Source organism: Scyliorhinus torazame, chromosome 5 (assembly GCF_047496885.1).
Source record: "Scyliorhinus torazame isolate Kashiwa2021f chromosome 5, sScyTor2.1, whole genome shotgun sequence".
Classification (NCBI taxonomy): Eukaryota; Metazoa; Chordata; class Chondrichthyes; order Carcharhiniformes; family Scyliorhinidae; genus Scyliorhinus; species Scyliorhinus torazame.
In genome coordinates this window covers 273303784-273318056 of record NC_092711.1, presented here as the reverse complement: position 1 = coordinate 273318056, position 14273 = coordinate 273303784, and the positions used below count along the sequence as shown (strand labels likewise).

General features: G+C 45.7%; 1 protein-coding gene across 1 annotated transcript in view; it reads left to right on the top strand.

The window, feature by feature from the left end:
* msna (moesin a) overlaps nt 1-14273 on the top strand; it is a 109032-nt gene that overhangs the window by 7060 nt on the left and 87699 nt on the right. The window lies entirely within an intron of this gene.

Below are 14273 nucleotides of genomic sequence, written 5' to 3'. Positions count from 1 at the left end.
CAGCATAAGGACTGCAGCAGTTCTAAGGCAGCTCATTGCCTTTTTGAGGGCAGTTAGGTGTAGGCAAAAGAATTGCTGCCCTAGCCACTGATGCCCATAGTCTGTGAATGAATCTTTTAAAAAAAAAAAAAAACTCCCCTCTTATCTCCCATCATCCTGCCACTTCTTCCCATCATCCCGCCCCTTCTTCCCATCATCCCGCCCCATACAAGCAGAGGAAACCGTTTTACCTCCTACCTTCTTACGTGCAAGGCCCCAAATGCTCCTGTGAAGTCAAACTGCTTTACTTGTGCTACTTTTTCGTTTGTATACTGTGCTTGTTGCTTACAATGTGGTCTCCTTCACATTGTGAAAGATTATATGTTTAAAAGAAAACATTGTTTCCTGGTTACTTGTCCTCCTTTTCCCTTCCTCTATCCTGTTGTCAGTCTTGGTGAAAATCTGTTGAGAAAGTCTGTTAGTAAGCACTGGAGCTGCCTCTGGTCTTTCCTAAAATCTACATCCACACTTGTTCAACAGGAGTCACCAGCTTGTAATCGCCAGCAGGAATGCTGACAACAATTCTTATCATGGATTGGGGAACTCTGTTTATCAACCAGGACTGTTGGACAGGCTGCCATCAACTTGAGTCTCTACAGAGAAGGAACCATCCACTCTGTAATGGTCAATGCTTTATGGTCCGTGCTTTACTAAGTGATTTTGATGGAATGCAAGGCCAGTCACAATTTATCTCCTTGAGCACAAAAGGGGTAGTACAGGGATGAAAGTTTCTATATTGCTCACTTTTATAGTGGGTCTGGGTTGTAAGCTAATGCCTTTAGCTGTCAGACAAAGGTCTGAACTTTGCTGAGGCGACCCACAGTTGTCTTAGACAGTATTTGATCAGAGTACACATTGCAGTTACTGAAGGTAGCTTTTGCAATTGTACTACCCTAACAGCATTGGTACAATTTTTTTTTCTAGGCTATAAGATCTGTGGTACTAGTCACATTCCCATGTCCAATCACATTCTCATATCCAATCAGCAAGATAAGCAAAATGCTACAGGTGTGGCAACATCTATGGCGACAGAAACTGCATTAATGTTTCGGGTCCAAATTCTTTTAGCTGAACTGGGGAATGCAGCCAGTTTTAGAAGTGCCCATGACGTTGAGATGGTGGTGGTCCCATGTGTCATCTACCCCCATCCTTTTGGATGATAAAAGTTTGGAAGATGTCATCAAAGGAGCCTTGCTGTCACTATGCATCAGTGGTGGATGGGGTGTCAGTCAAGCAGCCAACTGTGTTCTTGACGGTGTCTCGCTTGAGGTGTTGAAGCTGCACTCATTTAGGCAAGTGGTGAGTATTCTCATCACACTCCTGACATGTGCCTTGTAGATTGTGGACAGGCTTTGGGAGTCGGGGGCTGAGTTACTTGCTGCAGAATTCTCAGCCTCTGACCTGTTTTTGTAGCCACAGTATTTATATAGCAAGTCCAGTTAGGCTTCTGGCCAGCAGTAAACCCCAAGATGTTGCTTTGTTGTTTTTTTTTCCTTTTTCTGCAATTTTCCTTCTGCATAAGTGCTTATAGTACAAGGGCTAAAGTAGCCCTGCTTATGGAAAAATATTTATATCTTGGCATTGGCATACCTAGTGTTGTACTTGAGCATATTTATTTGGGACAGTATTTAATAATCTTCATTAGTGTCACAAGTAGGCTTACATAAACACGGCAATGAAGTTACTGTGAAAAGCTCCTAGTCGCCACACTCGGGCGCCTGTTCGTGTACACTGAGGGAGAATTCGGAATGTCCAATTCACCTAACCAGCACAAGACCGTGACCTAAGCTGGGAATCAAATCCAGTTCCTTGGCGCTGTGAAGCAACAGTGCTAACCACTGTGCTAATGTGCTGCCCACAGTTTGACCAGATTACACTATTGTGGACATTATTTAGTTCCCAGTTGCACCATAGCACCATCCCAGATATTGCAAATAAGCCAGTGTTGTGGTACTTAATTGTTGGGCTTTCCTTTTGCTTTATTGCCCAATTATACTGGAATTACACGGCACTGCTCTAAAGTGCCTCCAGTTTATAGAATTTTGCCTTCCTCACATTTTTGCTCTGTCGAGGAAATATTTTCCAAGTGGGGTTCTCCAGGACGAGAAACTTCCATTTTTTTTTTTTAGAAACAAAAAACATTGTGCAAAGGGATCAAAAATTCAGATGGTAAATAATTCCTTCCTTGGAGATAAAATTATTTAAAATTTAAAAAAAAAAAAAAAAAACTTTCTACAGTTGCTGTTACTAGTTCTTACTTTTGTCAAGCTTTTCATGTTTGCCCACATGGGCTTAAAAGATCAAGTCGATTAATTAAGTTACTTGGTATGAAGCTTCCAAAACCGAAAGTCATTAAGTTTTAGACTGTTCAAAGCATTTGATCAACAAGTCTGTGCAGGCAGACTCGAGGTGTGCTGGGGTACTCACTCCAATTGCAAATAGCTGATGGCACCCCAAAGTAAACTTGCGTTTGGTGAGGCTAGTAGCAGGGAAAATCCATTTTTTTAAAAAAACTACTTTGCCGGGTGACTTAAATGAATGATTTTGAATCTGGCCGCTTTTCAATTGGGACCGTTACCAATGTGGAGCTCCCATCAGCTGATTCTTGCAGGTCAGGAATCAGCAATTCTCATGCTCCACTAAATCCAAACAACAACACATTTTCAATTGCGCTCTACCAGTGGACTGAATGTTTCCCCTCTCTGATTGATCGTGGGTTACAAACACTAATAACATCCCTACCTTACCTGCTGGGATAAAGTAATATTACACATCATGGATTAAGCATGCTGACCAGATATCTTGAAAGCCTGCACTCGGCACTAATGGAAAACAATGAACCTTTTTCATTGAGGTCAGCTTTGTTGGTTCAAACAAGCTTTTTCTTTTGAATGCCATGCTTGCTGGAAGCCGGCACTTTAATTGAGTTCCATCATAGATTTGTAGGGGTGGCAAAGACTTGAATGACAGGTTTTTTGGCATGCTGGTCGTCTTGGTACTGGAGAAAATGAATAAACCGAGTGAAAAAACTTAGCTTGCTGGATGCAGAGAGCTGCTGATAGCAATACGTTCTTGACGAGCTAAAATTCTGAAATATGATAAGTCTTAGGGAAAACCTCTGAATGCAAATGCTAGATTGCACTTCTATTTAAAAATAAAATGCAAGTAATTTATAACCTGTTCATGGGTTATGTTATTATTGGGTGAATTTCCAATTGAGCTTGTGAACAAACTTGCAAAAAAGACTCACTTTAATTTGATAATTAGGTGGGTGCATTTTACTGTGCATCTGATGGTGCAACATCTAGCCTCAATTCCTTGGTGACTATCCTATCCCATAACACCCATATGCTCTAGATCAAACCTCACAGTTAAGGAAAAATAGAGAATAAAAGTGACATTTGCCCAGTTCCTAGCAGCTTTTAAGATGTGAAGCTCTGGGAGATCAGCAAACTGCTTGCCATAATGTCTCAAAATAACAACATATTTGCTCTATTTACTACATACTGTAGGCATAATCTTCCCAAAGGGGAACAAATTCCCTAGCGAGCGTGTTTAGCTTCGCATTTCCCAGCACCCGCAGTGCTGAGAAACACGTGGCTATTCAACATGAGTAGTGTTGAATAAGGGGCTTACATGGGGCCGAACCCATGAACGGGCAACTTGCTGAAACACCCCTTTGTAGCAAGATATCTGGCGTCCCGATCTCCGCACATAGCCCTGTTTTTTTACAACCGGGAGCTCTGCTTGCTGAAACTCTGTTGTAGAAAAATATCTGCGCCCCGATCTCCGAGGCCCACAAAGATCCCTAACCTCTTGCACCTCCCCCCGAATGCAACATGAGGGTCCCCGGTCCAATCGTGTGCGTGCAAAAGAAATGCCAGAAATGACTGTGACATAAGTACTGGGGATTGAATCCCAAAGCCTCGGGTACCTTGGGAATCTGTACGTTAGAGTAAGGCTACTGCCTTGCTCTAATATGCAGATTTGCCAAAAGACTGATGGGTAGGATTCTCCTAGCAACATTGTGTTGCATCTTGTGAGGCGGGTGGATCCAGGGAGTGGGTCTCCCGGCTTTCACAGGGCACGCTGTGCAGCTTCGAGCTGCTTTTCTGGGGCAGCGTGACCGCAAGTTGACAGTATTTAAAAAAATTCCAATTGAGGGGCAATTTATTGTGGCCAACCCAGCTATTCTGCAAATCTTTGGGTTGTGGGGGTGAGACCCACTCCGACATGGGGAGAGTGTGCAAACTCCACATGGACAGTGACCCGGGAACGGGATCAAACTCAGATCATCGGTCCCAATGAGGCAATAGTGCTAGCTATTTTCTCTGCTCAGCAATTCTTGTATTTTTTTCAAAGCTTGGCTGATGACCATATGGAACAGAAGATCCAAACAGGTAGCAGGATTTTCTTCAAAATTAAATGGAGCTGGGAGATTGCTAACGATAAAGTGGCTCATGTCAATGTCTGAATTATGAGGAAAGTTCCAATGCTGTTCAAAGTTGCTGAGTTGTATTCCAGGATGTTAAAGGAAGTAGCTGCAGAGATAGTGGATTCACTGATGTTAATCTTCCAGGACTCTTAAATTCTGGAAAAGTTCCAGAAGATTGGAAAACTACAAATGCAACACCCATATTCACTCAAAAAGGGAGGGAGAGAAAAAAAACAGTAACTTTCGGCCATTTAGCTTAACCTCCTGTAATTCGGAAAATGTTCAAATCCATTATAAAGGATGTAATAGCAGAGCACTTGGAAATGTGTAATATAATCCGGCAGCGTCAGCATGGCTTAATGAAGGGGAAATCCTGCCTGACCGATTTTAGAATTCTTTTGAGGTGCTAACCAGCACGGTGGATGTAATTTACTTGAATTTCCAAAAAGCGTTCCAATAAGAACCCATGGTGTTGGGGGTACTAAAAGCCTGCTTGTGACAATAAAGATTATTATACATTATAGTATATTAGCATGGCTAGACGATTGGCTAACTGATCGATAGAGTTGGGATAAGAGGGGCATTTTAAGGATGGCAACCTGTAACTAGTGGAGTGTCAGTGATCCATGCTGGCGCCACAATTATTTACAATATATGTTAATGACTTGAATGAGGGAAATGAATGCACTATTGCCAAGTTTGTGGGTTAGATGGGAAGGCAGCTGGTGAGGATGACGGACTACAGAGGGATATAGACAGGATAGGTGAGTAGCCAAAAACTTGGCAAGTGAGAAACTATATTCATTATATTTCCGTCATTGTCACCATACAAGTGAGAAACAAACACAACACCACCAGCAATATATAAAAGAGACGACAACCCCCCTCAACAGTCAATGGTAACAAACTCCCAAAAGTGCATAGTGAACAAACCCCTCCTCCCCTGTTTGGCGCGCACCCCCGCCCCCCCCCCCCCCCCCCCCCCCCCAACCCCCAGCCTAACCTTCACACTCTCCAGGGAGGAAAAACTCCAGCAGGTCCCCCCCCGCTAGGCCGAGGCACAGGGTGGAGAAGCTGACCTCCACCTCAACAGGACCTGCCTGTGAGCGATCAGCGAAACAACATCTGCTCCCGTCTGCAACCCGGGCCGGTCCGACACCGTGAATATGGCTTCTAGGGGACCAAGCTCTGCATCCATATGCAACAACCCCGAGATTGTGCTAAATACCGTCCTCCAAAAACTTCCCCGCTTCGGTCAGCACCAAAACCTATGAACATGGTTTGCGGGAGCCCCTCCCATATCACTCCCAGACCTCTCCGCCCCCTCGAGCAGCCGGCTCATCCTTGGACTTTGAGGTGCACCTTGTTACAGACTATTGCCCTTCTGCTCCCACTTTGCTTTAATCCCTTCCATAGACACCTTTCCTCCTCCAGGGTACTCCCATAGATTGCCAAAACAACCCCCCTCTCCAGCCCTCCCACTGACAGCACTGCCTCCAACAACGAGGATGCCGGTGCTATTGGGTGTGTTGGGAAACCTTTCTTGCAGAATTTGGCAGGTCGAATATAATATAGGAAAATGTGAAGTTATGCACTTTGGTAGGAAGAATAAAGAAGCTGAATATTATTTGCATGGAGAAAGACTGCAAAAAAAACCCAAAAACAGCGAGGATTAGGGATCCTCGTGCATAAGTCATAAACAAGCTAGCTTGCAAGTCCAGCAGGAAATGGAGTATAAAGGTAGGGAGGTGACGCAAGACACTAGTTGGACCATGCCTGGAATAGAAAGTCATAGAAATTCATAGAATGTACAGTGCAGAAGGAGGCCATTCGGCCCATCGAGTCTGCACCGGCTCTTGGAAAGAGCACCCCACCCAAGGTCAACTCCTCCACCCTATCCCCATAACCCAGTAACCCCACAAACACTAAGGGCAATTTTGGACACTAAGCGCAATTTATCATGGCCAATCCACCTAACCTGCACATCTTTGGACTGTGGGAGGAAACCAGAGCACCCGGAGGAAACCCGCGCACACACTGGGAGGATGTGCAGACTCCGCACAGACAGTGACCCAAGCCGGAATCGAACCTGGGCCCCTGGAGCTGTGAAGCAATTGTGCTATCCACAATGCTACCGTTTGTCCCCTTGTCCAAGGACTGATATGCTGGCAGGGAGGCAGTCCAGAGAAGGTTCAGTGATCTTTGCATGGAGGGATTTTCTTGTACGAGGGGAGGTTGAGAAGTTTGGGCCTGAGTTCAGAAGACTGAGAGGCGACCTTATTGGGACATAAAGGTATTTCAGGGGGCTTAACAGGGTAGATGCTGAAAGATTGTTTATTCTTATGGGGGAGTCTCCGGTCGGAGGGCAAAATCAAAGAGTAGGAGTTCCCCATTTTAATAAAATAGAGATTAAGAGGAATTTCTTCTGAGGTGAGTGAATCGGTGGAATTCCTTAGTGCAGAGAGCTGGGTTATTAAGCATCTTCAAGGCTGATAAACAGATTTTTAATCAGTAAGGGAATCCGGGGTTATGGTGGGAAAGTGGAGTTGATAATCAGATCAGTCATAGTTTCATTGAATGGTGGAACACTCAATGGGCTGAATGGCCTACTTCTATGTCAGGGAAAGGAGGTGGTGGGGGCTTGCAATTGCACCTTTTCACATTAATTATGCACAGATTTGGAATGTTTAAACAATGTTTTGCTAGTTTGGTCACCCACTATGCAGACTAGTGGCAGTTATGTATAGATGGCAGTGATTCCAAGAACACCCCAATTGCCCTTCTTTGTTTTTTTTTTGGTTTCAGATATCAATGTTGTGAAGGAAAATTCCACCTGTGGGCCTTAAATACCCTAGGATCTTTTACATCCATCTGACTAGGTGGCTAGGATCTTTATTTAATATATTTGTATTTATTACCTGGGAGGTGATAATCCTTGAGTCGTAAATTGAATTTCAGTCTAGATTTTCCAGCCTTGGAATGAAATTAGAACATGGAACAGTCCAGGCCCTTCAGCCCACTATGTTGTGCTGACCATTTATCCTAATCTAAGATCAACCTAACCTATACCTCTTCATTTACTGCTGTCCAAGAGTCGCTTAAATGTCCCTAATGACGCTGACTCCACCACCTCCGCTGGCAGTGCATTCCCCACACCCACCACTTTCTGTGCAAAGAACCTACCTCGACATCTCCCCTATACCTTCCTCCAAACACCTTAAAATTATGTCCCCTTGTGACGGCCATTTCCGCCTGGGGGGGGGGGGGGGGAGAGACAGTCTCAGGCCATCCACTCTATCTATGCCTCTCATCACCTTGTACACCTCTATCAAGTCACCTCTCTTCCTTCTTTGCTCCAGTGAGAAGAGCCCTAGTTCCCTCAACCTTTCTTCATAAGACATGCCTTGGGCAGCACGGTAGCATTGTGGATAGCACAATTGCTTCACAGCTCCAGGGTCCCAGGTTCGATTCCGGCTTGGGTCACTGTCTGTGCGGAGTCTGCACATCCTCCCCGTGTGTGCGTGGGTTTCCTCCGGGTGCTCCGGTTGCCTCCCATAGTCCAAAGATGTGCAGGTTAGGTGGATTGGCCATGATAACTTGCCCTTAGTGTCCAAAATTGCCCTTAGTGTTGGGTGGGGTTACTGGGTTATGGGGTTATGGGGATAGGGTGGAGGTGTTGACCTTGGGTGGGGTGCTCCTTCCAAGAGCCGGTGCAGACTCGATGGGCCGAATGGCCTCCATCTGCACTGTAAATTCTATGATTCTATGCCCGCCAGTCCAGGCTGCACCCTTTCCAATGAGGTGGTCAGAACTGGACACAATACAAGTGTGGTCTAACCAGGGTTTTATTAAGGTGCAGCAAAACCTCGCGGCTCTTAAACTCAATCCCCCTGTTGATGAAAGCCAACACACCATACGCCTTCTTAACAACCCTATCAACCTGGGTGGCAACTTTGAGAGATCTATGTACGTGGACCCCAAGATCCCTGTGTTCTGCCACACTTCCAAGAATCCTGTCTTCAACCCTGTATTCAGCATTCAACCCATTATTTCGTGACTCCAGTCTTGGTCCTAAATGCACTGTATGAGTGATTCAATAATGGCTTTCCACATGGAATTGGATAATTTCTGAGGATACTGAGAGTGGCACGTTAGCACAGTTACTTCACAGCTCCAGGGTCCCAGGTTCGATTCCCGGCTTGGGTCACTGGCTGTGTGGAGTTTGCACTTTCTCCCCGTGTCTGCATGGGTTACCCTCGGCTGCTCCAGTTCCCTCCCACAGTCTAAAGATGTGCAGGTTAGGTGGATTGTCCCCACTAAATTGCCCTTGGTATCCAGAAAGGTAAGATGGGGTTACTGGGTTACGGGGATGGAGTGGCGGTGTGGGCTTATGTAAGGTGCTCTTTCCAAGGGCCGGTGCAGACTAGATGGACCGAATGGCCTCCTGCCGGTGCAGACTAGATGGGCCGAATGGCCCCCTGCACTATGTCTAAAGGCATGGACTAATCGGGGATTTGTAGGGCTAAGGGGGGAAATGATTGTCGTGCGGTGCTAGTTAAGTCACACTTTCAGAGATGGCAGAGACACTGGCCAAATGGCGGCCTGCTGTGCTGTAACTGTTCTATAATACTATTCGGAGGGTGCTACCAATGAGTCAAAATTACACTAGTGACCTTGAGAAATGTGAAAACAAAATCGATAAATTTTCCACTTGCTAATGGGAAAATCCTTTAATTATCGGAAGCTAATTGGGCTTTTTGTGTGGAGAAATATATAGCCTGCATAACATTGATTTTGCCCTTGTAATCTTTTAATATCAACTAGCCAGTGTGATTTATCCTCCTAACAGTAATAGCCCCAATTTCGCATCTACCTTTTCACCCCCGTTAACCTGCTTGGCATCTAGGTGGGCCACTCTGGCATCTGCCTTGCTGTTCATGTATCTGATGAGGGTAAGGCAAAAATTTGCAAACAACACTGTTTTGTTTTTACTTAGTTGCGAATAACTGCTTCGTTCAGAAGGCTTATCTACAATGTAAGCAGTTGGATATTGTACGTTGGGTGAAAGATGACTATTTTGGGAGGAAGGAGATCAATGACCATCCACGTTATCATAACTGGTTACTGAACGATATTTAATGCATAGTATGGAATTAACCGGTGGTGGATTATGGTTTTAGTCTAGTAACACAAATTTCAAGCAATTGCTGTTCGATTAACCAGCAGAAGTAAAACGTTAACTTGGACTTGATGATGGACCAATTAAAATTGTGATGGGGTGGGGCTGCAGGTGAAGGAGGGTGGTGCCTTAGCTGTCACAATCTTTTCAACGTTGCTCAAAAAGAAACCATGGGCGGGATTCTCCCCTACCCGGCGGGGCGGGGGGGGGTTCCGGCGTAATGGAGTGGCGGGAACCACTCCAGCGTCTGGTCGCCCTAAAGGTGCAGGGGCTAAGCCCTCACCTTGAGGGGCTCGGCCCACGCCGGAGTGGTTTGCGCTCCGCCAGCTGACGGGAAAGGCCTTTGGCGCCATGCCAGCTGGGGCCGAAGGGTCGCTAGGCGACGCCTGCGTGGGAGCGTCAGCTGACGTTATCCCTGCGCATGCGCAGGGGAGGCGGTCTCTTCTGCCTCTGCCATAGTGAAGACCATGGCGAAGGCGGAAGAAAAAGAAAGAGTGTCCCTGCGGCACAGGCCCGCCCGCGGATCGGTGGGCCCCAATCGCGGGCCAGGCCACCATGGAGGCAACCCCTGGGGCCAGATTTCCCCGCGCCCTCCCGAGGACCCCAGAGCCTGCCCGCGCCACCTTGTCCCGCCGTTCAAAAGGTGGTTTAATCCACGCTGGTGGATTCCAGCAGCGGGACTTCGGCCCATCGCGGGCCGGAGAATCAGCGGAGGTGGGCCCGCCGACCGGCGTGGCGTGATTCCCGCCCCCACCAAATCTCTGGTGGCGGTGACTTCGGGACATGGCGGGGGCGGAATCCCGCCCCATGTTATTGTTGCAGAAAACATTTTGGTTATATTAGGAATGCAGGGACCCGCAGATTTCTTTTCATAATGAGAGTTCTAGATAGTTGATTGTAAGTGAACGTTTTGTTTACTTGGCTGAATAAAGGTAGTAAAATCATGGACATCTCGAATACAGTTCACTATCACTTTCAAGCTGCAAGTAGTGCAGAAGCAAAATGCATTTATATGAAACATTGTTGGTTTATTTAAAAAAAACTTGGTTTGAAACAGATCCTTGGTGTAAATCCGTTGGTTCACAAGTGACGTCACGTTTTGGAGCCATAAATGGCACAATTGCTGCAGAATGTACTGTGTAGTGAAGCTGACTGTTTGTGTTTTTTCTAAATGAGATCAAGGCCTTTTTAAGTAAAGGAACTACATTTCTCTCTGGGAAGACACCGCAATGGTGGATTAAAGATGCAAAACAACATTAAAAAAAGGTGTATAAATGGAAAAATTCCAAGCTGCTTAATACAACTACTTGGTTTAAACCCCGTGCCAATGGCATTAGGTGAGTTGGAGACACTTTGTGTTTGGTCTATTTTCTGAGACCAATTTAAGATGTATGTTGAGGTCTTAATTACGATCTAGTTCGGCACAGAATAGGCCAGAATACCGGCCTCTTTCGCCTCCTGCACTCCCAGCTCCTCTGCAACCCCAAATATTGTGAGCCCCCCAGCCCGATTTGACCCTGGATCCTACCACCCTCGACAACGTCCTCGCTACGCCCTTCCAAAATTCCTCCAGCGCTGGGCACGCCCAGAACATATAGGTGTGATTTGCTGGGCTCCCTAAGCACCTAACATGCCTGTCCTCACCCCCAAAAAACATCTGGGATTTTTAAGCACCAAAGATATTGTTAACAAAACAGAAAGGAATGTACTAATCCTATTTTCCTCTAATGCTGTAACATTGAAATTGTAACCAACGGATACTCATTAGTGTATTAGAATTGGTTGCAATCTCCGTTTTTGTTTGAACCATAACTGAATTTTGACTTCATAACCTTCTCCATTAAAAAGGCTGTTCTAAATATTATCAGTCTCCACATCTGCCAAAACCCATCAAGCACGCCTTTTGCTATCTTCAAACGCTGCCTCACATTGCCAGGGACCCGGGTTCAATTCCACCAGTAGGTGACTGTCTGTGTGAAATTTGCACTTCTCCCTGTGTCTGCGTGGGTTTCCTCCCATAGCCGAAAGATATGCAGATTGGGTGAATTGGCCATGATAAATTGATCCTTAGTCTCCAAAGATGTGCAGGTTAGGTGGGGTTACAGGGATAGGGAAGGGGAGTGGCCCTGGGTAGTGTGCTCCTTGAAGGTCGGTGCAGACTCTAGGCCAAATGTCCTCCTTTTGTACTGTAGGTTTTCTATGGTTCTCTGTATTGACTGCAACCTCATTTTCCACGCTCCATGAACTTCAGTTTGTACCAAAATTCTGCTACCTGTTCTATTCTGTTTGTCATCATCGAGAACTATAATGAATAGTGGTGCAGATGCTTTTGTTATCATAGAATTATCATAGAATTTACAGTACAGAAGGAGCCTGTAAGTGCAATGTTTAAGTGTGTTTCACAGAATTGTTACTTTGTAGAAGGAGGCCATTTGGCCCATTCTGTCTGCACTGGCTCTCCAAATGAACATCATGAGTTTGCCATTCCCCTGCAAATTGTTTCTATTCAAAATAATCATCTAATACCCTCTTGAATGCCTCAATTGAACTCACCTCCACCTCACTTGCAGGCAGTGTGTTCCAGACCCGAACCACTGATTGTGTGAAATTCTCTCTTTTCCCCCACCTCCCATCAAATTTTTTTGCTTCTTTTGCAAATCACTTTAAATCTGTGCCCTCTTGTTCCTGGCCCTTTATGACTGGGAACAGTTTCTCCCTATTTACTCTGTCCAGTCCCCTCATGATTTTGAGCATCTCTATCAAATCTCCACTTGGCCTTCATTTTTCCTAAAACAGTTCGAACCTCCCCAATCTATTTTCATAACTGAAGTTTCTCATCGCTGGACCATTCTCATAAACCCCTGCAATGCATTCTTCACCTTCCAGCTTCTACAAAATTTGAACCTTCTTCTGTACTACTTTAAGGAAATTGTTCTGTACTACCTTAAGGAAATTATACATGTGATAACTCACAAGGATGTTATAAACATCTTTAACCTTCAAATAATGGAAAACGCAAAACATTTGTATCACGATAAACTCTCTCCAATGCATTCACATCCTTTCTGTAGTGTACACAGCACTCCAGTTGAGGTCTAATGAGTGTCTTCAATGATCTGTGCGCATACACACCCAGGCCCTTCTTGGATTCAATTGGATTTGTTTATTGTCACGTGTACAGAGGTACAGTGAACAGTATTTTTCTGCGAGCAGCTCAGCACATCATTAAGTGCATGGGAAGGAAAGGGAATAAAATAAAATACATAATAGGGCTATACAAGGTATACATAAGCACTGGCATCGGATGAAGCATACAGGGTGTAGTGTTAATAAAGTCAGTCCATAAGAGGGTCATTTAGGAGTCTGGTGACAGTGGGGAAGAAGCTGTTTTTGAGTCTGTTCGTGCGTGTTCTCAGACTTCTGTATCTCCTGCCCGATTTGAAGAAGTTGAAGAGTGAGTAAGTCGGGTGGGAGGGATATTTGATTATGCTGCCCACTTTCCCCAGGCAGCGGGAGGTGTAGATGGAGTAAATGGATGGGAGGCAGATTCGTGTGATGGACTGGGCGGTGTTCATGACTCTCTTGAAGTTTCTTGCGGTCCTGGGCCGAGCAGTTGCCATACCAGGCTGTGATGCAGCCTGATAGGATGCTTTCTACGGTGCATCTGTAAAAGTTGGTAAGGGTTAATGTGGACATGCCGAATTTCCTTGGTTTCCTGAGGAAGTATAGGCGCTGTTGTGCTTTCTTGGTGGCATCGTCGACGTGAGTGGACCAGGACAGATTTTTGGTGATGTGCACCCCTAAGAATTTGAAACTGCCAACCATCTCCACCTCGGCCCGTTGATGCTGACAGGTGTGTGCAGTACTTTGCTTCCTGAAGTCAATGACCAGCTCTTTAGTTTTGCTGGCATTGAGGGAGAGATAGTTGTCTCTGCACCACTCCACTAGGTTCTCTATCTCCCTCCTGTATTCTGACTCGTTGTTATTCGAGATCCAGCCCAATATGGTATCGTCAGCAAACTTGCAGATGGAGTTGGAACCAAATTTTGCCACGCAGGCGTGTGTGTGTATACAGGGAGTAGAGTGGGGGGCTAAGTACGCAGCCTTCTGGGGCCCTGCTATTGAGGACTATTGTGGAGGAGGTGTTGTTCATCCTTGCTGATTGTGGTCTGTTGGTCAGAAAATCGTGGATCCAGTTGCAGAGTGGGGAGCCAAGTCCTAGGTTTTGGAGCTTTGATATGAGCTTGGCTGGGATAATGGTATTGAAGGCAGCGCTGTAGTCAATAACTAGAAGTCTGCTCCTGTGCCACCCCCCTCAAAAAAAAAAGACTGCAACCAAGGATACCTTCATCTTGATATTACAAACTACTATTGCTTGGAAATATGTAACTAATTTATCGCAGGGTCATCTCTTGGGAGTTCCCTACCTAACTCTGTGCTGTGGGAGTAAGTTCAAATCCGCCCACCTTTTGGCAATTGGTGTGTGCAAGAAGTGACCCCCCTCCCTCCCCCCCCCCCTCTCCCCACCCCATGCAGTGAATCAATGGAGAAATAAATCCAAACTTAATTGCCAAGATATGAAAATGGTACTAGGAATTCCCATTCAATCCAGAACTGGCG